We start from the raw sequence: 23,077 nt of genomic DNA, 5'->3' as shown, positions 1-23,077 counted from the left end.
TTATTAAAGCATATTTGTGTACATACATAACTTTATTTTCATAATGTAAAAATTGTTTTAACCTATATATTTATGTGTTATTTAATAATGTTTCCTCAATCTCTTTGGAAAATGTGTTGTTCAAACCAAGTTTGGATTAAGCTAAATCTTATGATAAATATTTCAGCTTCTCTCAGTTCTGAACAAGATCCATGTGACATTATCGGACAAGACCAAGGACCAGCTGCTGGACAGTTATGCAGCCCACTGTGAAGATAACATCACACAGGCAGTTTCTTCAGGTTATCTTGATATTGACAATTAATTTCAGTGAAGGTACTTGTAGAATCAAGCAGTAAGCCAGTAAATCCTTCCCAAAAGTCTAGATGCCATGGCATAAAGATTTTGTGAAACACATGTTCATGTTCAAATAATCTGTGTAATACAATATGTACATTGTGAATGTTTAAATTCTAAGGTGACCAGTTGTGCAACAACTGTTATAAATATCTGTACTGTCATGCGTTACAGGATATAATAATAATCAGAAATGAAAAGAGTTTGGATTTGCTTCAAGAAAAATTGTGTGTTTAAACTGATCTGTAATTTACTTGTACAGGTTTGGATGGGAAGCTAAATGGTGACAATCTAGATCTGAGAGTAACAACGAACGATGTTCGAATGACGAACAAGAGTAAAGACTATCATTTCTTTGCTTCCGACTTTGTTGCGGACAGGATTGATACTTCACTCTTGTCAAACCAAGCTCCTCAGAAAGACATGGAATCAGTGAGTGCAGATGATTTCCTGCCAACTTGTGAAGAAATCAGAAACTATAAAGAAAATTTAAAGATCTTGCTGGCAAGGAAATTGGTGGAGCATGTCAGTTCATTCAGCTGGATGAAAAGCCTCCTTCCAACACATGTACCACACGATAGACAAGTCGAGATGTCAAAGGCTTCATCAATTTTCTTGTTGCCAATAATTTTTGAAAAATGAGGCATCATACTCGGACTGTATCGACATAATGGATGCCTACGTCAAACACATCAACCAGTGGTATGCCAAAGCAGGCAGAGGTAAATGTTTCACGTTTCTTAAAGATTTGGTTAATCATTGCATCTATGCATATATATATATATATATATATATATATTTATTTATTTATTTATTTATTTATTTATTTATTTATTTATTTATTTATTTATTTATTTATTTATTTATTTATTTATTTATTTATTTATTTACGTAAATATATATATAGAACAATAACATTAATAATTCATTTCAGGCTCAGAGCTTGAAACACTTCGAGTTCCGGTTGGTGGCGACCAACTGACCAGAGTCAGACTCCAAGGAGCAAAAGCCTTGAGGGAAGGGACACATACTGTGCAGTCAAGATTTGATCAGCTTCAGCCAGTCATTGTGGAAATGTTCCACACCCTTCAAGATTTCCTTGAGGTAGGGATCTTATTGTCACAAGTATGTAGCCCTTATTCGTAAAGTAGCCAAAGTTATGGGGGTTAGTGGGAATCAAATGCAAAATAACTTCCAAATACCTGTGAATTGAGCCTAAAGGGTTCTTGAATGTGCTTACATTCTAAATTAACCTTTTGAACAATGTCGACTATGCCAAATGAGTGTAAGTGCCTTATATGTATTGATCCAACATTTCGATGACTTATGAATACACATTTAGAAAGTGATTAGATGTATCATATATTTGGGATTGAATTTGCCTTGTAAAGTACAGATTCTGGTGCTTTTGTTGGCTGACTTTGTGTGTGCTGGCGATAAGGTGCCTTACTCCAAGGGTCTGGGTTCGAATCCTGGATGGCACTCAGCCAAACATTAGTACTACAATCTGTACTTTATGACACAAAAGTGTAATAGCAGATATAATTTATGTTACAAATGACTTTCATGAAAGTTTCTTTGGAAATATTTGCAGAAATTATGCAAGAAGTTTCTCAAGCTTGACAAGGGGAATGGACAAGGGCACACTTGGACATTTGAAATTAGTCATTCAACGATCAAATGTTAATGGAAAAGTCAAAGTGCGGTTTAAGGTATTTCTATTTGATTACTTACATAGAATTTAGCATCATAGCAAAAGAATGACCATAGTTACAAAAGAGTAATATAGAAATCCTTCCAAAACTCTGTATACCGGTATTTCCCTAGTTTCTCATTTTCCATATTTATCACTGTCATGGGTGCAAGTTAGTGTATTCACGGTTGAACATCATAGGTACAAAACAGCTGGCAAAAAGTCCTGTCCTCAAGAAAAATTGAGTCACCAAGCTTCTCCCACAAGATGGCTGGCCACACTCAATTAACTGACCAAAGCTGAATTAATCAAACCCCAAGCTGTACCTCTTAGTAGTTACATAACCCCCACCCCAACCCAGCTAAATCTAATTACACCCACTAACTCATCACTATCTAAAACTGTACATTATATTTATATGTTTCATCGGGGTGGTGGGGTAGCCTAATGGTAAAAGCGTTGGCTCGTCACACGAAGACCCAGGTTCGAATCCCCACATGGGCACAATGTGTGAAGCCCATTTTCTGGTGTCCCCTGCCGTGATGTTGCTGGAATATTGCTAAAAAGCGGCGTAAAACCAAACTCACTCAGTCAGTATATGTTTCATCACCTATAACAGTAGACATGAACCTGAACACTAACATGTATGTTTTCCAGGCACATGAACAGTTTGTAGATGTCGTAGGCACGTCCTACTTTCTTCAACTGACCAAGCACATGTTTGGACTCAAGGAGTTGAGCGATGAATTGAAACACCCAGATATCCCACCAAAGGTGAATTTGTGGCACAACAAGAAGAAGGAGGAAGTGTTCCACAGAATCATGGACCAACTTTTGATACCATGTTCATTCCACCATTGGACAAGAAAAGGTTTGTGTTTTTCTTTCATTATGTGCAAAGCCTTACAATTCATAATTTCAGTTAATGAAATGGAGTGCTGTTATGATTTTCATTTACAACACAAGTACAGTATTTCTCAATGAAACAACATGCTGGAAGGATTTCAAAGGTTTTGCTAATAACAGTTATGGTAACAATAAGTTTCGTTATGTTTCAATTGTAGGCTCTTTTCTGTTTTTCTCAACAGTAAAAGGTAAAAATGTTGTTTGAAATTGTACTGTTTATTCATGTGTGTATGATAATATCATATTTCAAACCGGTGTTGTTTTTACCCCTAGAAATCTGAAGCAGGAACGTGCAACTTGACAGTCACAGTGGGGCAGACTAAGACAAAGTTGACTGTTCCGGTGGTTAACAACCAAATACAAGTCCGAGTTGGTGCTCCGGGGAATATTTTTGTGCTTACTGCGACTCCGACACAAGTTGAGCATGGGGTATCTGTGCCTCTCCCAGGTTTAACAACCCCAGTTCTTATCAACAAAGATGTGTTAATGGAAGATGATCTCCACAATTATGTGGTTAACTTCATGAACTGGTACTTTGTCATCCTTTTGTTCTTCAAGATGCTGTCTCAGAAGGCAACATGTACTTGAACAACATCACTCTGAAGTTCATGATACCATATTTCTACTCACACTCAGCTCTGTCAAAATACATGTCGGAGTGTATTGACTATATTCTGAAAACTGAGATCATGCTGTCCTCCCGCATGGCTATGAGAGTACGTGCTGCATCATTTGTGAATCCCACTGGCAGACAGGGCCACAACAAAGCAGCGGATATGCAAAAGGAAAATCAGGTCCTGGTGTTAAAGGTCTGATAAAGGTCTTGTGCCAACAAGACAGAGAGGTCAATTGTTAAGATATCCAAAGTTGCTCCAGTTGTTGAAAGCATCAATGATAACGTTGTCTCAATGACAAAATCTGCTGACTATCACACAAGTCACAGACAGAGATCATCTTTGATGACATCAAGGAGATACTGTCTGTCCTGCAGGCCAGTAACCCATGGAAAGTTACTCCTGGTAGGCAACTGAAAGGTTTCAAGGAATTAGTCAGTCCCCATTTTCCTTCAACGTGCAACAGATGAGAAACAGCATCCAGACTAATGTGGACCGTCTGAAAAGGGAGTTGTCTTTCTGCCTGATGATGATGACGTGGAGGAAAACTGACTGTAAATAAGGGAATGAAACTTAGACACTATCACAGTTCACACAATTATTCTTAGATTCCATGTGAACAGGTTCACTTCAAACTTGTAGTTAGTGAAAGTAAAGCCACTTAAGGATTCATGTTGCTCAAGTGACTGTGCCAGTGAAATCAAGCTTTACTTTTTCTGTGTGTAACATTAGAACCTTTAAATATTCTTTGTGGTGATATAACGGGCAAGGACTGTACTGTGTTATCACATTGGTCAGGATTAAAGGACAGGTGACAATATTTGTATGATTAACATTTGTTATTTCAATGTAAAGAGTTATGATAAATGATAACAGAAAAGGCCAATTAACCATAATAAGTATAAAAAATTTAATTCTTGACTTTGAGACAATCTCCATCATTCATTATGATCATGTGACATGTACATATGTTAAGAGAAACAATTGATACTACTGTGGGATGACATGTAATTTGTCATGGAAGTAATTGTAACCCCATATTTATATATATATATATATATATAGACAAAGTCGACCTTTAAGGCGACATTTGTGTGACCTTTAGGCGACAGCTGTCGCCCTAAGGATATATTTCTGTCGCCTAAATATCTGCATGTCACAACTATGTTCATTTTCCTTAATAACTATTCCAAACTAGATGGTTGGATAGAGGGTCGTCTCAGGACCTTCGGGTGTGCTTCTTTGTATTTTTATAAAATTTCAGTGCTGTTATTGAAAAAACAAAAATATCATATATATAACGTCTGCGACCTTTCGGCGACACGTGGTTTTCTATAAAATTCTCTAACACATGGATATATGTTCAGAAATAAACAATGGAGAAATTATTGTCTAAATATATACTCTTAGGTTTTGTACAGTTTTTTCAAATATACACATCGTCAAGTGTTCAGCATAACATCACTGTTTCGCTCGCAGTACCTTTCGGCGATTTGCCTTCACGCTCCCAGTGCGTCAAAAACGTGAAAGTTCAAAAGCGGCAACGTCGAAATGAACACTTAGCTAATAATTCAATAATGTCTGTAGATATTGTGGGAGCTGACAGACAAGACTAATATGCCACCAAGAACACGTTTAAATACTTAAAACATTTCATTCTTCGATCAAAATAACAATGTAATAATCTGTAAATAAATTGAATTCATGTTTCACACGAAGGCCCGTTCACGTTTTGTGTCAAATCGATCCCCTTTGCTACAGTTTTCGCGCACTACACGAGGTGACTTGGCAGCACAAAGCATTGGGAAATGCATGGTATGTATCGTAATCGGAGTATTTTGTTGAAAAAAGCAGCATGTACAATTGTTTCAAAGGCGATGCCTGTCCCATGACACAATCTATTTCCAAGATTTCTCAACTGGAAGAAACTGTTTGCTAGTAACTTGATCGCAATTGTGACGTTTTCGTATCATGTTGTTTCTTGATCCTCACCTAGGGTTAGACTATCGCTTAGTGTCTGAATATGATTTTTTATATCAACAAACAAACGCATTATAAATTGAAAAGGAGCCCTGGGGAAAACAGAACTTGAGAAAATCTAGACTTGTTTCATTTAGGGCCTTTAGCATTGCAGAAAGGGCAAGGCAGTAGGGAAAATAATATTGTGGTTCAGGGGACTGTGACACAGACTACAGGGTACAGTAGTTGGCTATAAGTGAGTCATCATTAGTGAAATTTCCATAGACTTGCATGTTAATTAACTGTTGCAAGAATAATTTTCATAAATTGAGTAGAAGTTTGCAAACATCTTGGAAATCATCTTCAGCTACGTGTACATAATTTTCTTTCATCTTTTCATTGATTAGTTATCGAATGACACCTGATTAAGCACCATAAATACAACTTTATTTTTATCTATCCCATAGACATGTTAAACCTGATTGGTATGTCTAATATATTTTGTTTAAGAAGTTGCAGTCTTCTTTAATAATCCTCGGAAAATTGAAAGGAAATTATGTGTACAAAGCTGGTAGATAAGTGCTGAAAGCAATTCCACCCAAACTAAATGTATGAAAAATTATTCTTGCAAGAGTTAATTAACATGAAAAATCTATGTGAATTTCACTATTGATGACTCACTTATGGCCAACTACTGTAGATCCACAACCGAAAGAGCTAATCACAGCTGTATGATTTTATGTTCACTCAGTGGGTGAAATTGACCTTTTACTTTTAGGTGCAGTTCCGGTGCGGCAAAAACCCAAAACATCTCTCATTCTGACGCCTGATATTCAGGGTATCAGACTGACTTTTGCACTGATATATTGTTTTCTTTATTTTAAATATATATCTACCAACTAATAGATAAATAAAACCACCAAAAACAGTCAATAACCATTACTAATTTCAGGAACTAACCAAATCTGTAAGACTTGATTTCAGTAAAATTACTTATAGGCCAAATGTAGACATAGCATAACACATTACAATCGGTTTTATCACCCACACTGCATATTCTGACCATGGGGTAATACTCATTGACATGGGTTTGCTCAAATAATGAGCTGATAGTGCAGTGTTGAGGAAGACTTGTAGTTATAGTTTCATAATGGCACTCTCCATTGTTGCTCTTTGCTGTTTCCTCTGATAGCTGAACTACTACATTTTTATATCAGCTACACATTTCCTAAATTGTTCATGCAAAGGAAATATGCATTTGCTCTCTTGACCATAATGTGTTTCCCAGTTACATTATTGATATCAAGAGTTTCTAACTTTCAAATATAGCTTTTTGTACTCCTGCTTTGAACCCTGCTCCTTTGGGTGTTTATGTGCAGTCTATCTCCTCCACTGGTCTATCAGAGTGAAAATATCAGTGTATAGTGATGAAATGTATATGTTGCACCATTTTCATGCTAATAATAATAATTATCTCCATATGAGTACAAAGATTGTAGCCTACCACCCTTGTTACCTACAAGTAAAAGCTGTCTGGGTCAAACTTTGTTTGTTTTTAGTAACCTGATACATTTTGTGGCTGATTATGACAAGAATTTCTAATTACCAGAAAACACATTTACTGATGCTGTGAGATCCTAAAAAGATAAAAACTTTTCTTGCATTTGGCTCCAGGACTATAACCATGTCTGTCCACATGCCACTGCCACTCAGCCAGCATACCATTATGAGGCAATACATCCTCCCACTCAGGTTACTCAACTGACAACCATAAATGTTGGTTACGTTGTATTTTTCTGCACTTGGTCCAAACTTGATATAGTTTCAAATGCTAGAGATTTTCCACTTCACTGGTGCACTTGAATCTGTTAATTCAATATTGTGCATGAATACAGTCAAAATTCCCTTTTTGAGCTTTCATAATTCCATGGCAGCTACTCTTATCTTTGTATGCTTAATGCAGGGACATTTCCTCATTTCAAAGTCTAAATCCTGTACATTGTGTAACATAGGAAAGAGGGTAAATACCAGTGGACAGGATAAGATTAACTGAAAAATCAAGGATGGATCTCACTAAACACATTAAGACATGTTATAACTTATTGGTTGGTCAATAGACCAACTGTTCCTATGCAGGGATATGTTATTAGTCTTTTATGGTTTTTAAGTTCCCTTAGCAGTCAAATTACATAAAAGGGTAATTTTGTTCAAAGCGGGTGTTTCTTAAACAAACTATTTCTCTTTTTAAAAATGGAGGTGAAGTTTAACATTTCTTTCAGTACAAATTGTAAGAATTAAAGCCTCTTCCTGTTGTAAGTAACCTTTACAAAGCCATAATAACAGTTTCAGAAATGCCTCTTTGATGCATCTATTTTAGGTAGTGTGCTATTCATCATTGGTCCATCATCGGCTAATAGTTTGCATTGTCGACTACTTAACACCAACATCTCTGAACAGCACTGGGCAGACAGTATTGATATAAATCATAGAATCGATGATTATTATTATGAATAGTAAATTAAAAAATAAACCTGAAAGAAATCAACATTTTGTATTACTTGTGAGTTTTACCTTTATGCATGGATGACTAACAAAATCCTGAACATGACTTAGAAGCAACCCATGAATGAAAGACATAACTTTGTATATTGTGTGAGTAAAGTGAAACTATGATATTATGGGTATTCTTTAATTCCAATCAAATTGACTTGATGGCACAAGTTTTTTCCTTTGGTCACCCTTCAACTCAAGATCAAAGTTGACATAGACTGTAAAAGTCAGGAAAGATCTAGCCTGTCTCATAGTTCCTGAACTGCATTATTTTTACTTCCGTCTATGCCTTCTGCAAATGATAAAGACCTAATTTAAGCAAGTCTAGATTTACTTAGTTTCAGGAATCTCACTGGAGCTCCTTTTCAGTTTAAAAGGATTATTTTGATTCTATCAAAATTATATATATTCAGAGACTAATTGCTAGTCTCGGATGGTCCTGTTAGGACATGGAAATCCTATCCAATCCAGTTTATGCCTGGTAAGTTAATTTTATTTTACAATGGTTTCTGAATATGAAACATTGTAAATTCATAATGTATGTATGTTGTTAGGGTGATAACTAAATCATGTAGAATTTTAAATACTTTATCAGTTCAGAAGAAAAATATTATTTCTAAGCTCAGTTTTGAATTTAAGTTCATAATCATTTTGAGAATAATATTGTTAACATTTTAATGTTACATAATACAGACAACTATGAACGGGACCAAGACACGTTGAGCTTGGCAGAGGAGAAATGTGATCTTCAAATTGCAGAACTCCGAGGGAGTCTCAGGCATTCCAAAGTGAGGAAGTGGTAGGTTATGTGATCCAGAGATCAATACCTTCATGTTACTAGATTTAAGTTGTGAATACCAGATTTTACAGCTTTGTTAAATTTATTTCTACCTTAACTAGGGATGTCCCGATACATAAGTTTCATGAATTGATACGTATCACGATACTCATGACATGATCTCGATATGTATCATGATACCTACTTTCGCTGCATTATTGTGTAATATTAGTTACATTTTGAACATTAAATATTTTATATTTTATAAGCGTCCTTGAAAAAGATCCACGTTTTCTATTCTCAGAGATTAAAAGTTCTAATTTCCCATCTTTGTGTATGAAAAATAATCATTTATAACTCCTATAACATAAAAACGTGATACAATTGCAAAATGTGAACGATACATATTAAAACATGTTTAAATCAATACTTTCAAAACTAAATATCGATAGAGTTTTGAATGCATCAATGATTGTATCATCTTAGAAAAAGTATCGATGTATCGTGGCATTCCTAACCTAAACATTGTTCTGGCCTACCTTTAGAATTCGGCACCACAAACTTGCAATACCGATGAAGTAATGCCTCATGAATCTTTGCAATTTGTTTAATCCTTCTCAATATTAGTACAGTTATCTTGAATGGTTGTGTGCCGATCAATTACCGAGTGCAGCAATACATGTTTTAGGTATTATCTCAATACAGGATCTTTTACTATTCATAAAAGTATCAAGCAATTCAAAATGGCCAATAAGAGATTAATTAATAGACATGGAATAGCCTTATATACAGATAGTCTGTCTCTGATGACATATATGAAAAATTTAAAGAAAAAAAACTGTATATACTCTCATAACAAGCAGTTCCAGACAAGTATTGTGGTTCTGATCATGGAAATCTTTACAGAAAATGTAGAAATTTTGAAAATTGGCATAATTTGCTCTTTTCAAATATCAATAGGGTAATTTTCAACATTTTGAAGCTTTTCTATTGACTTTTGCACTTGATTGATGTCCAAACATTTGCAATTCAAAAATTTATCCCTGCAATAATCATATCTTTTATAATAGAGATATCATTTTCACTTTTAGGTTACTATGTATTCATATCTTACCACAGTTTTATAGAGAGCTGATGCGTGTCGTGTTTCGTAGTGCACACAATTCAGAAAGGATTGGCATTTTTCAATACAGAGTATACAAATTAACATATTCCCTACATTTTGTTGTTTGTCTGTTGTCAAACTTTCAATCTTCCATCGGATAATCAGGTGTATTAAAGTTCTGACACCATTTTTTTTATATCACTTTGGGTGGGTTGGGGGGGGGGATGGGTGGGTTCTCAATTAAATTTGTTTTACATAATTGTATCAGGTGTTTAAATGGGTTGTTATCAAATGATTCATGTAATTGTTGATACATTTGCATTAATGTTTTGGTGTCTTTCATACACAGGAAATTCAGCAAATGAGAACTGAAGACACCTCTATTCCATGATAGCAGATACATTTTATTTGTTTATCTTTTCAGGATTCAGATGTAGTATCTGTGAGAAAGTACTGACATGTAAAGGTGGATATACTGTTCATCAGCAGATGACTTGAAGTCAAAAGGTACCACCAGTTTTTAGTAGTGTCTTTCTAGATATCAAGATAGTGAACACCAATAACATATATCATGATACAAAGTCAAGAATGTGTTTATCTCGACTGCTTTATGATATCCCTGGCAGGTCATTAGTAAATCAATCAAGCTAAATTCCATTGTATGCAACTAGGATGTGTGGTCTAAAGGTCTGTGTTGATGATGAATAGGATGTATCTTGTTGACCATCGGGCAACTTCTATATATATATATGTATTAATATTCAGCAGAATGTTGGGTAACACATCATATCTGTTATAATCACAGCCCATTGGGCAACACATCCCATCTATTATTTTTACGTACCTTTGGCCAACACATCCAATCTGTTATTTTTACAGACCATTGGGCAACACATATATATTCACATCAGACCTTATCAGAGGACCTTTGGGCAACACATCATATCTGTTATCAGCTGACCTTTGGGCAACACATCATATATTTTCAATAGACCTGTGGGCAACACATCATATAATCAGTAGACCTTAGGGCAACACATCATATATATCAACAGTAGACCTGTGTGCAACACATCTTATATATCACGAGTAGACTTTGGTCAACACATCTTATATATCACCAGTAGACCTTAGGGCAACACATCTTATATATCACCAGTAGACCTTAGGGCAACACATCTTATATATGACCAGTAGACCTGTGGGCAACGAATCATATGTATTACCAGTATACCTTAGGGCAACACATCATATATATTACCAGTAGACCTTAGGGCAACACATCTTATATATCACCAGTAGACCTTAGGGCAACACATCTTATATATCACCATTAGACCTTTGGGCAACACATCTTATGTATTACCAGTAGACCTTAGGGCAACACATCATATATATTACCAGTAGACCTGTGGGCAACACATATATCACCAGTAGACCTTAGGGCAATACATCATATATATCACCAGTAGACCTTTGGGCAACACATCATACAGTCAGTAGACCTTTGGCCAACACATCTTATATATCACCAGTAGACCTTAGGGCAACACATCATATATATCACCAGTAGACCTTAGAGCAACACATCTTATATATCACCAGTAGACCTTATGGCAACACATCTTATATACCACCAGTAGACCTTAGGGCAACACATCATATATATTACCAGTAGACCTTAGGGCAACACATCTTATATATCACCAGTAGACCTTAGGGCAACACATCTTATATATCACCATTAGACCTTTGGGCAACACATCTTATGTATTACCAGTAGACCTTAGGGCAACACATCATATATATTACCAGTAGACCCGTTGGCAACACATATATCACCAGTAGACCTTAGGGCAATACATCATATATATCACCAGTAGACCTTTGGGCAACACATCATACAATCAGTAGACCTTTGGCCAACACATCTTATATATCACCAGTAGACCTTAGGGCAACACATCATATATATCACCAGTAGACCTTAGAGCAACACATCTTATATATCACCAGTAGACCTTATGGCAACACATCTTATATACCACCAGTAGACCTTAGGGCAACACATCATATATATTACCAGGAGACCTTAGGGCAACACATCTTATATATCACCAGTAGACCTTAGGGCAACACATCTTATATATCACCAGTAGACCTTAGGGCAACACATCTTATATATCACCAGTAGACCTTAAGACAACACATCTTATATATCACCAGTAGACCTTAGGGCAACACATCATATATATTACTAGTAGACCTTAGGCAACACATGATATATATCACCAGTAGACCTTAGGGCAACACATCATACAATCAGTTTACCCGTGGTCAATACATGTTATATGTCCCCAGTAGACCTTAGGCAACACATGATATATATCACCAGTAGACCTTAGGGCAACACATCCTATATATCACCAGTAGACCTTAAGTCAACACATCATATATGTCACCAGTAGACCTTTGGGCAACACATCTTATATATCCCCAGTAAACCTTGGGGCAGCACATCATATATATTACCAGTAGACCTTAGGGCAACACATCTTATGTATTACCAGTAGACCTTAGGGCAACACATCTTATGTATTATCAGTAGACCTTAGGGCAACGAATCATATGTATTACCAGTATACCTTAGGGCAACACATCCTATATATCACCAGTAGACCTTAGGGCAACACATCTTATATATCACCAGTAGACCTTAGGGCAACACATCTTATATATCACCAGTAGACCTGTGGGCAACAAATCATATGTATTACCAGTATACCTTAGGGCAACACATCATATATATTACCAGTAGACCTTAGGGCAACACATCTTATATATCACCAGTAGACCTTAAGGCAACACATCTTATATATCACCATTAGACCTTTGGGCAACACATCTTATGTATTACCAGTAGACCTTAGGGCAACACATCATATATATTACCAGGAGACCTTAGGGCAATACATCATATATATCACCAGTAGACCTTTGGGCAACACATCATACAATCAGTAGACCTTTGGCCAACACATCTTATATATCACCAGTAGACCTTAGGGCAACACATCATATATATTACCAGTAGACCTTAGGGCAACACATCTTATATATCACCAGTATACCTTAGGGCAACACATCTTATATATCACCAGTAGACCTTAGGGCAACACATCTTATATATCACCAGTAGACCTTAAGACAACACATCTTATATATCACCAGTAGACCTTAGGGCAACACATCATACAATCAGTTTACCTGTGGTCAATACATGTTATATGTCCCCAGTAGACCTTAGGCAACACATGATATATATCACCAGTAGACCTTAGGGCAAGACATCATACAATCAGTAGAACTGTGGTCAACACATGTTATATATCCCCAGTAGACCTGTGGGCAACACATCTTATATATCACCAGTAGACCTTAGGGCAAAACATCTTATATATCACCAGTAGACCTTAGGGCAATGTATCTTATATATCACCCATAGACCTGAGGGCAACACATCATATATATTACCAGTAGACCTTAGGCAACACATGATATATATCACCAGTAGACCTTAGGGCAAGACATCATACAATCAGTAGACCTGTGGTCAACACATCTTATATGTCCCCAGTAGACCTAAGGGCAACGCATCTTATATATCACCATTAGACCTTAGGGCAACACATCTTATATATCACCAGTAGACCTTAGGGCAACACATCATATATATCACCAGTAGACCTTAGGGCAACACATCTTATATATCACCAGTAGACCTTAGGGCAACGCATCTTATATATCACCAGTAGACCTTAGGGCAACACATCTTATATATCACCAGTAGACCTTAGGGCAACACATCATATATATCACCAGTAGACCTTAGGGCAACACATCATATATATCACCAGTAGACCTTAAGACAACACACTATAGATTGTTATATTGTATATTGCATTGATTAGAAACTAACATATACTACCACACACTTTGCTAAGGATCACATAAAATTCCCAACTATACTTTACACATAGATTTATAATTTGAAATTGTATACATTTAAAACTGATAAATAATACTATAGTAACCCTTCTTTAGGCAAACAGCTACTTTAGTCTAACCTTATGCACTTGATACATGGTTAACCATAAAAATGGTTTTAATGGCACCAATCAACCATTTTGCAAATCATGGAACGAGTCATTTACAAAACAAACAACACCTGTCAATAGCAGGTATGGGATCCACAAGATGAAATGACATACTGAAACCTAGGATCCATGCTTACAATAAGCTTAGATATTTAAACCAAATTTGATCCCACATTATAGTTTTCTGTTGAATCAATGATTTAATTCATAGCAAAGCGTGAATTGTATATTTAGGCCACAAGTCCCTCATAATGATAACAAATTAGCTAAATCTTAAAATGGCAAATGTTTACTTGTCCTAATAAAACCTTAAGTTGGGGAGTTGGGTAAAGACTATAGGACTAGAAGCTGAGTGATGATACTTTCACTGTACCTTTGATGTTTTAGCATAATTTTGAAAACTTTGTTATATTTCAGAAACGGAGACCATTCAGTCATTTCTACAGATTTCCAAGCACGAATGCTCTTATGTTCAGCTGAGAAAAAAATGATGAACAAGCAGAAAATACAGCAGCAAAGGACAAGGAAGAGATGGCACACATTTTAAGAATGAAATTAACTTAATAAATATTCAGATCATTTCTAAGGGATGTTACATTTGGGAATTCACTTTTCCAGTATAGTACAGATACTAGTACTTTGCTGGTAGAGGGTGGAGTGAATCCCTTGTGTGATTTGAACCAACCCTCTAAAGGTGAAACACCTTATCACAGAACAACATTGTTAGCAATTTAACCTGACAAATGTTAGTCAAGGTCTCGATCAGAGAAGTGTAAATGCCACAATTACAATTTTTTGCAAAGTTATGCAAATAAGAATGTCAAAACTATTTGGTTTAATAAATAGTAATTATTAAACTTACAATTTTTTCTTGTTCCTATCATTGGTTCGCACTGGGGTGGAATGTGGCTCCATTTTCCATGGTGGAGTCTCCGAAGCTGATTTGGAAAAATAGGGGTATGGGGTGGGTAGCACTTGTGGATCCAGTGCGGTGATGGGCTGTGTTTAGATGGTATTCAGACCAGACATCAGGCAAATATCGGTGTCGGAGCCCCAGTTTATTCAGGAGTCGTCTGGTATGCCTCAGTGTATGATAAGAATACTGGAATAGTCCTGAATGGCTCAAAATGGGCTGCGTTTAAATGGTATTCAGACCAAATATCAGGCAAATATCAGTGTCGGAGCCCAAGTTTATTCAGGTGTCGTCTGGTATGCCTCAGTGTATGATAAGAATACGGGAATAGTCCCGACTGGCTCACAATGGGCTTTGGTTAGGTGGCATTTAGACCAGACATTTGGCAAATATCCGTGTCGGAGCCCCAGTTTATTCAGGAGTCGTCTGGTATGCCTAAGTGTATGATAGGAGAACCGGAATACCCCTGACTGGCTCAAAATGGGCTGTATTTAGATGGTATTCAGACCAGACATCAGGCAAATATCCGTGTCGGAGCCCCAGTTTATTCAGGAGTCGTCTGGTATGCCTCAGTGTATGATAAGAATACTTTGAATAGTCCTGAATGACTCAAAAATGGGCTGCGTTTAAATGGTATTCAGACCAGACATCAGGCAAATATCAGTGTCGGAGCCCTAGTTTATTCAGGAGTCGTCTGGTATGCCCTCAGTGTATGATAGGAGAACCGGAATACTCCCTGACTGGCTCAAAATGGGCTGTATTTAGATGGTATTCAGACCAGACATCAGGCAAATATCCGTGTCGGAGCCCCAGTTTATTCAGGTGTCGTCTGGTATGCCTCCCAGTGTATGATAAGAATACTGGAATAGTCCTGAAAGGCTCAAAATGGGCTGCGTTTAAATGGTATTCAGACCAGACATCAGGCAAATATCAGTGTCGGAGCCCTAGTTTATTCAGGAGTCGTCTGGTATGCCTCAGTGTATGATAGGAGAACCGGAATACTCCCGACTGGCTCAAAATGGGCTGTATTTAGATGGAATTCAGACCAGACCAGACATCAGGCAAATATCCGTGTCGGAGCCCCAGTTTATTCAGGTGTCGTCTGGTATGCCTCAGTGTATGATAAGAATACTGGAATAGTCCTGAAAGGCTCAAAATGGGCTGCGTTTAAATGGTATTCAGACCAGACCAGACGTCAGGCAAATATCAGTGTCGGAGCTCTAGTTTATTCAGGAGTCGTCTGGTATGCCTCAGTGTATGATAGGAGAACGAGAATACTCCTGACTGGCTCAAAATGAGCTGTGTTTAAATGGTATTTAGACCTGAAATTAGGCAAAATATCCGTGTCGGAACCCTTAGTTTATTCAGGAGTCGTCTGGTATGCCTCAGTGTATGATAAGAATACGGGAATAATCCCGACTGGCTCAAATGGGCTGTGTTTAGATGGTATTCAGACCAGACAACAGGCAAATATCAGTGTCGGGGCCCTCGTTTATTCAGGAGTCGTCTGGTATGCCCCAGTGTATGATAAGAATACGGGAATAGTCCCGACTAGCTGAAAATAGGCTGTGTTTAAATGGTATTCAAACCAGACATTTGGCAAATATCAGTGTCGGAGCCCCCAGTTTATTCAGGAGTCGTCTGGTATGCCCCAGTGTATGATAAGAATACGGGAATAACCCTGACTGGCTCAAAATGGGCTGTATTTAGATGGTATTCAGACCAGACAACAGGCAAATATCCGTGTCGGGAGCCCCTCGTTTATTCAGGAGTCGTCTGGTATGCCTCCAGTGTATGATAAGAATACGGAATAGTCCCGACTGGCTCAAAAAATAGGCTGTGTTTAAATGGTATTCAGACCAGACATTTGGCAAATATCAGTGTCGGGGCCCCCATGCAGTTTATTCAGGAGTCATCTGGTATGCCCCAGTGTATGATAAGAATACGGGAATAATCCTGACTGGCTCAAAATAGGCTGTGTTTAAATGGTTTTCAGACCAGACATTTGGAAAATCACAGTGTCGGAGCCCCCAGTTTATTCAGGAGTCGTCTGGTATGCCCCAGTGTATGATAAGAGAACGAGAATAGTCCCGATTGGCTCCAAAATGGGCTGTGGTTAGATGGTATTCAGACTTCATCAACTTTCGCTCTATCTCTTCATTGTGATCAGTCATTAGAATTAGTTTCAACAAATCCATATTTGATGACGAACGTTAGTGATGTTGTTACTTTATCTCGTTAAAAGACGTTTTCATATCTGACTGTGCAATCCGGTTTATTAATTTTACTCAATTTTACTCTATTTCCTATAGAGGTTTTCAGTGTTTGAGTATGGGAATATTTGATATTTAGTTGTTGGTTAATCTTAACATATCCTTAAAACTTAATCCTTTGCAAACCCTCGAATGGTAAACAACGGACACTAATTAATATGAAGCAAGGGCACATCGGCGCTTGAGTGGGAAACAATAATAATTGTAAGTTATGCCAAATTATAAATGTCTGTTACAGCATAATATTTTTAGAAATATTACAAGTAATCATAATCTCAGTATTAATTCTAACTAGCCTGGATTTTGTTTGACAGCATCATATTTGAGATAATTAAGCACAAAACTATGAATTGATTGTACGTGCGATGTTAAAGATCGGAAACAAGAAAGTCAGTTTCATGCACACAGATATGAAATATAATTTCCTCGGCGCGCAAGACATTGAAACACAGAAACAACCAAAGGGCGACATATATATCAAATAAGCAGCCATGGAAATGTATACATGTATATAGTATTAAACAGCAAACCGTTGGGCGACATATATATATGTATATTACATAAGCGACCATTGGGCGACATATATATACGACCTTTGGGCGACAGTCGCCTAAAGGTTGCATATATACATGTACGCCGTACACTTTACCTTTGGGCGACACGGTATGGGCGACATCAAAAATATATTCTCTATTTGTATATATGTACAAGGTTTTATCCCTTTTAATGTTTAATTATCAAATTATAGTGTATATAACCGAAGAAATATAAAAATCAATGTAATACGTTTGTAATATATGGCAATGTCGCCCAAAGGTCGCAGCTTATAGTACTGTCGCCCAAAGGTCGGATTTGCCCTTATATATATATATATATATATATATATATATATATCATAAAACCCGTAAAGTGTAAGGCACAAGATTAGTTTTTTGCACAGTGTACTTTATATAACCTCACCTAAAAGGATCTTAGATTGGGAAAATTTCCAACGTGTGATATAAAACTCTGGCTGCAATTACTTTCATGCAAAACTATAGTATTGAAATATTCATCAATTGTTTGACAGAGCATTATGATGGAAATATATATTTTCTAGTCTCTTACATTTGTTGACACACTTATTTGTAATATGATCACACATGATGATTGGTTCTGTATATAGTCAGTTTGATAAGCCTATACCACAAAATAATGACACTGATGGGCTAAAGATAACTATATTAAAGTTAGAACAAATTCAGCGATAGTTATTCATGCTGGGTCCGGCACTCCATGAAGGCCACCTCCTCGTCGTGGTGGGTGCTGGGTCACGCTAAGCGCCCTTCGACCCCGTTGTGGACCTGGGGGGATATTTGGTCCACCAACCCGTTTGCCGTGGTTGCGCCCCTGTGTCGGTGGAGGACGGGAGGCTGGTGGTTGAGGGCACTAGGAGCCTGGAACCGTGTTCCTTTGCCCAACACACCACTTCGCCCCTTTACTTCACCTAGACGGGTGGTGGAACTGGCCCGGTTCCATCAATCGGCTGGTCACGCCAAGCCCTGTGCGGTGACTATATTGCACATTATAATATTATCATTGGGCCTTGGATTTTGGATCTACTGTGATTGAACTTTTATTGCTTTAAATTGCCTAGGAGTCCTATGCCAGAAGGCGGTGGCTCATGGGCCAATCTGGTGATATTGGACCTCTGAATTCTGACTTTCTCAAGACATTTCTAGGTGGAACCAGCCTAGCATTTCGTCTTTCAGATTTCTTAGCTATTCACGTCTGTATTTCTGGGAGTATATCACCCTTGTAGCCCTGGTGTTGCAGGATGGTTTCCACTGCAACATCGTCCATGTTGACACTCGATGGCGGGTGGGGAGCAGGGTTGATGAAACACATCACTATACCATGGCTCACAACCCTCTGGTTCAGTTAAAGGAAATAAAAGAAGACATCTTCTTCTTCTGAGGATGAAGAAGTATCTCAGTCTGGTGATTTCTGGCCTCAATACTTTGGTTATTGCAGCTGCGGACGGAAGTCCTTTCAAACTTAACCCTTTGCCATCTCCAAAGGCATCCAAGGTGTCTGCGGAGAGGTTAAAAAAATGTCACTCGCCTCAGATGTGGTTCACTTTTTAGTGGAATGTGTTGGAGGCAACAATCTGTAAATCTGCTGGGTCTACGGCAGTTTGTTAACACACAGGTTGTTGTTTCAGCACACAGGACATTGAACTCCTGTAGAGGCATCGTCAGAGATTGGTCACGCTCTTTGTCTGATATGTCAGAAGAAGAGATTGCAGATGAACTAAAAAAGATCAAGGGGTCACTGCTGTCAAACGCTTTACAAGGAAACAAGATTCAGGCACCGTGAACACAAATACGTATCTGTTTACTTTGGAATGACGACTCTTCCAAAATCAATTAAAGCTGGCTACTGCAACATCGGAGTGGGATGTATATGTACCAAATCCACTACGTTGTTTTCAGTGTCAAAAATTGGACATGGTGCTAAGTCCTGCCATGGCAAAACAAATGTTCTCGTTGCAGTGGCCTCATGCGAGCACTGGACTGCAATAAATGACATGAAGTGTGCCAACTGCAATGGTGACCATATGGCATCATCAAAATCTTGCCCATCTTCGAAATTGAGTCCAAAATAATGAAACTCAAATGCACAAAACACATGTCGTATTTTGATGCAAAAGAAATTAGTTCAATCAAACCTGAATACCTCTCTTTCTTATTCAGCTGCAGTTTCTTCTCCTACTCAAGTATTGGTTACAAACCTGTAAATAGTTTCCACATCCTGCCAAACGGATATATCTTGGGTAAAATGACAAGCAGCAAATATTTGAGGAAATTAGAAAAACAATCATTACCGGGTAACATCTCTTCAGCTTCAAACTGAAAATCCAGTATAGAGCCAAGAACTGACACCGTATCCTCACCAGCAATTACACAGAATGATTAACCTTAACTGCTAAAAGAAAAGAAAAAAAAAAATGAGAAGAAAACGAAGGCTCTCTTCAACATTTGGAAGAATCTTCCCCTTCAGCAACACCTGTGGTGGTTCACAATTTGTTTGAATCACTTGACATGGAGATCACCTTTCACAAACAGCTTGTAGGAGTGGCACTTCTCCGAGCTCTCGATCTCCAATCGAACCCCCATGAGCAGTTCTATTAATTTAATACAATGGAATTGTAGAGGACTTAGGAACAATTTTTCCTTGATCTTACAATTGTTATCACAAGATTTCAAACCATCGGCTTTTAGTTTACAGGAAACATATCATCTAAAAAATGATGAAGATAAACTTGATATTCGCCAGTACCATCATTCATATCATTCGTTTTCACCTCCAGGAAATAAAGCTACCGGTGGCGCTTCTATTTTGGTGGAGGCAGGGTGTCATCCATAGCCCTGTCCCTCTGAATTGCAAACTTCAAGCTGTGGCAGTTCCTTTTGTCTTTACACATAACTTTTTACTCTTTGCTCCTTGTATATTTCTCCATCTTCTCCCTTCAGCAAACCTTGATCTTCGGGACTCTTTTTGACCAGCTCCCTAGACCCTGTCATCATCATGGTGATCTAAATGGGCATAACCCTCTATGGGGAAGTATTAATGCCAATTTAGGGGGAAAACTCCTTGAGGACTTCATTGGAGATAATAATTTATGCATATTTAATAAATGGATCAGCCACATATTTACATCCCGGTACGGGAACATATTCTGAACTTGATTTATCGCTCTCAGATCCAAATATTTATAATGAGTTTGAATGGTCAGTCCATGATGATCTTTTGTGGAAGCGACCATTTCCCCACAATTCTCTGCAATAAATCCGACTGATGAGCCGCCTGCAACGAGGTGGAATTTTAATAAGGCTAACTGGCCTTTATTTAAGATACTCTTGTACTGACGAATTAAAATCTGTCTATTTTGTCAATGATATGGATCCTATTCAGTTATTCTCGGATAAACTGAATCAAATAGTTGATGAAACTATTCCTAAGTCCTCTCCGACATCACACATTCTGTAAACCATGGTTTACTGATGATTGCAAAAGGCCAGGGAAGTGTAGGAAGAAGGCAGAGAAATATTTTCGCCGTCATCCTACTGTTCTACAATTTAAATGATGTTAAAATACATAGTGCCAAGGCTCATGCGTACTTTTTAAAGCAAAACATAGGCGACAGTCTTGGAAGAACTTTGTATCAAAGATAAATTCCCGTACACCTATGACGAAGGTGTGGAACATGATACAGAGAATCAAGGGGTAAAGGTACCAAATCTAGTGTTCACTCACCTAGAAGGATGGACCCAATATAATAACTAATAAATCTGACATTGCCAATAGGGTTGGGTGAAACTTTTAGCTGCACATTCTCCTCTTCATCAAATTATAATCCCTCAATTTCAGAAATATAAAAATCAACAAGAAAAATGAAAATTAATCTTTAATTTTAATTCTTGACAATGGTGAAGACTACAATGAAGTGTTTCTCACCACATGAGCTTAACACTGCCTTAGTACCAAGCACATGATACAGCAACAGGAGCTGATAATATCCACACTATCAGCTTCTAAAAACATTTACCCAACTCATGTCTTGAAAACACTTTTAAGTATTTTTGATACTATTTGGACAACTGGACATTTTCCTCCTTCATGGCGTAATGCCATTGTTGTCCCTATACCTAAGCCTGGCCGTGGGATCATACTGATCCATCTAACTATAGACCAATTTCATTGACAAGCTGCGTTTGTAAACCATGGAACGCATGGTCAATAATCGACTGGTATGGTTTTAGAAACCAATAATCTTATCACGAACATTCAGTGTGGTTTTCGAAAGAATAGGAGTACTATTGACCATTTGGTCTGCTTTGGAATCATTTGTTAAAAGTTCCATTGTAATAACTAACATGCTGTATCAATCTTTTCGACCTGGAAAAGCTTACGATACCACATGGAAACATGGTATTTTAAACGATTTGCATGACTTCTGGAATTTGAGAGGTCGTTTACCCACTTTTATATCTCAGTTTTAACTGACAGGCAATTTCAAGTCCGAGTGGGCTCAACCCTGTCTGATCATTATAATCAGGATCAGGTGTCCCACAAGGCAGTATTTTGTCTGTAACATTATTTAGTATTAAAATAAACAGCCTTGAAAGGGGTTTTAAATGATTCAGTCGATGGATCACTTTTCGTGGATGATTTTAACATTTCTTGTCGTGGTAAAATATGCATACTTCATTGAACGGCAATTGCAGTTGTGTCTCAATAAAAATTCATAAATGGTGTCTTGAAAACGGTTTTAAAATTTCTCAATCCAAAACCAATTGTATACATTTCTGTAGAAAATATAAACCGCACAAAGACCCAGACCTATTTTTAAATGGCACACCCATCAAAGTTGTCAAAGGAGGCCAAGTTTTTAGGACTTATTTTTGACTCTCATCTGACTTTCTTACCACATATTAAATACCTAAAGAATAAATGCCTGAAGGCACTTGACTTGTTGAAAGTCGTGTCTAATTCAAAGTGGGGAGGGGATCAAGCTACCCTCCTCCACCTATATCGATCATTGGTCCGCTCGAAACTTGATTATGGCTCCATCGTATATGGTGGAGCCTGCAAAAGCAACCTAAAACTACTTGATTCTGTCCACCACCAAGGCCTAAGACTTTGTCTTGGGTCTTTTAGAACCTCTCCTATTCATAGTCTCTCTGTTGAGGCTGATGAGCCATCCCTTACCCAACGTCGTATCAAACTATCTTTACAGTATATCACAAA

The 23,077-nt window shown here is 37.5% G+C and overlaps 2 long non-coding RNA genes and 1 pseudogene across 2 annotated transcripts; all 3 read left to right on the top strand.

The window, feature by feature from the left end:
• The first annotated feature begins 660 nt into the window (after nucleotides 1-660).
• LOC124276876 lies at nucleotides 661-4,019 on the top strand (annotated as a pseudogene).
• A 4,802-nt stretch (nucleotides 4,020-8,821) lies between these two features.
• Nucleotides 8,822-14,959, top strand: LOC124276874. The gene is made up of 3 exons (XR_006898680.1): nucleotides 8,822-8,857; nucleotides 10,366-10,448; nucleotides 14,516-14,959. It is a non-coding gene; the product is annotated as an uncharacterized LOC124276874 (long non-coding RNA).
• Nucleotides 14,960-16,033: 1,074 nt separating this feature from the next.
• Nucleotides 16,034-16,413, top strand: LOC124276875. Its single transcript, XR_006898681.1, has 2 exons — nucleotides 16,034-16,106; nucleotides 16,380-16,413. It is a non-coding gene; the product is annotated as an uncharacterized LOC124276875 (long non-coding RNA).
• Nucleotides 16,414-23,077: the final 6,664 nt, after the last annotated feature.

The sequence above is a fragment of the Haliotis rubra genome, unplaced genomic scaffold (genome assembly GCF_003918875.1).
Source record: "Haliotis rubra isolate DU_JTF1 unplaced genomic scaffold, ASM391887v1 Scf2144, whole genome shotgun sequence".
Lineage (NCBI taxonomy): Eukaryota > Metazoa > Mollusca > Gastropoda > Lepetellida > Haliotidae > Haliotis > Haliotis rubra.
The sequence above is the reverse complement of the archived record's forward strand: the minus strand, read 5'-3'. Positions and strand labels throughout refer to the sequence as shown.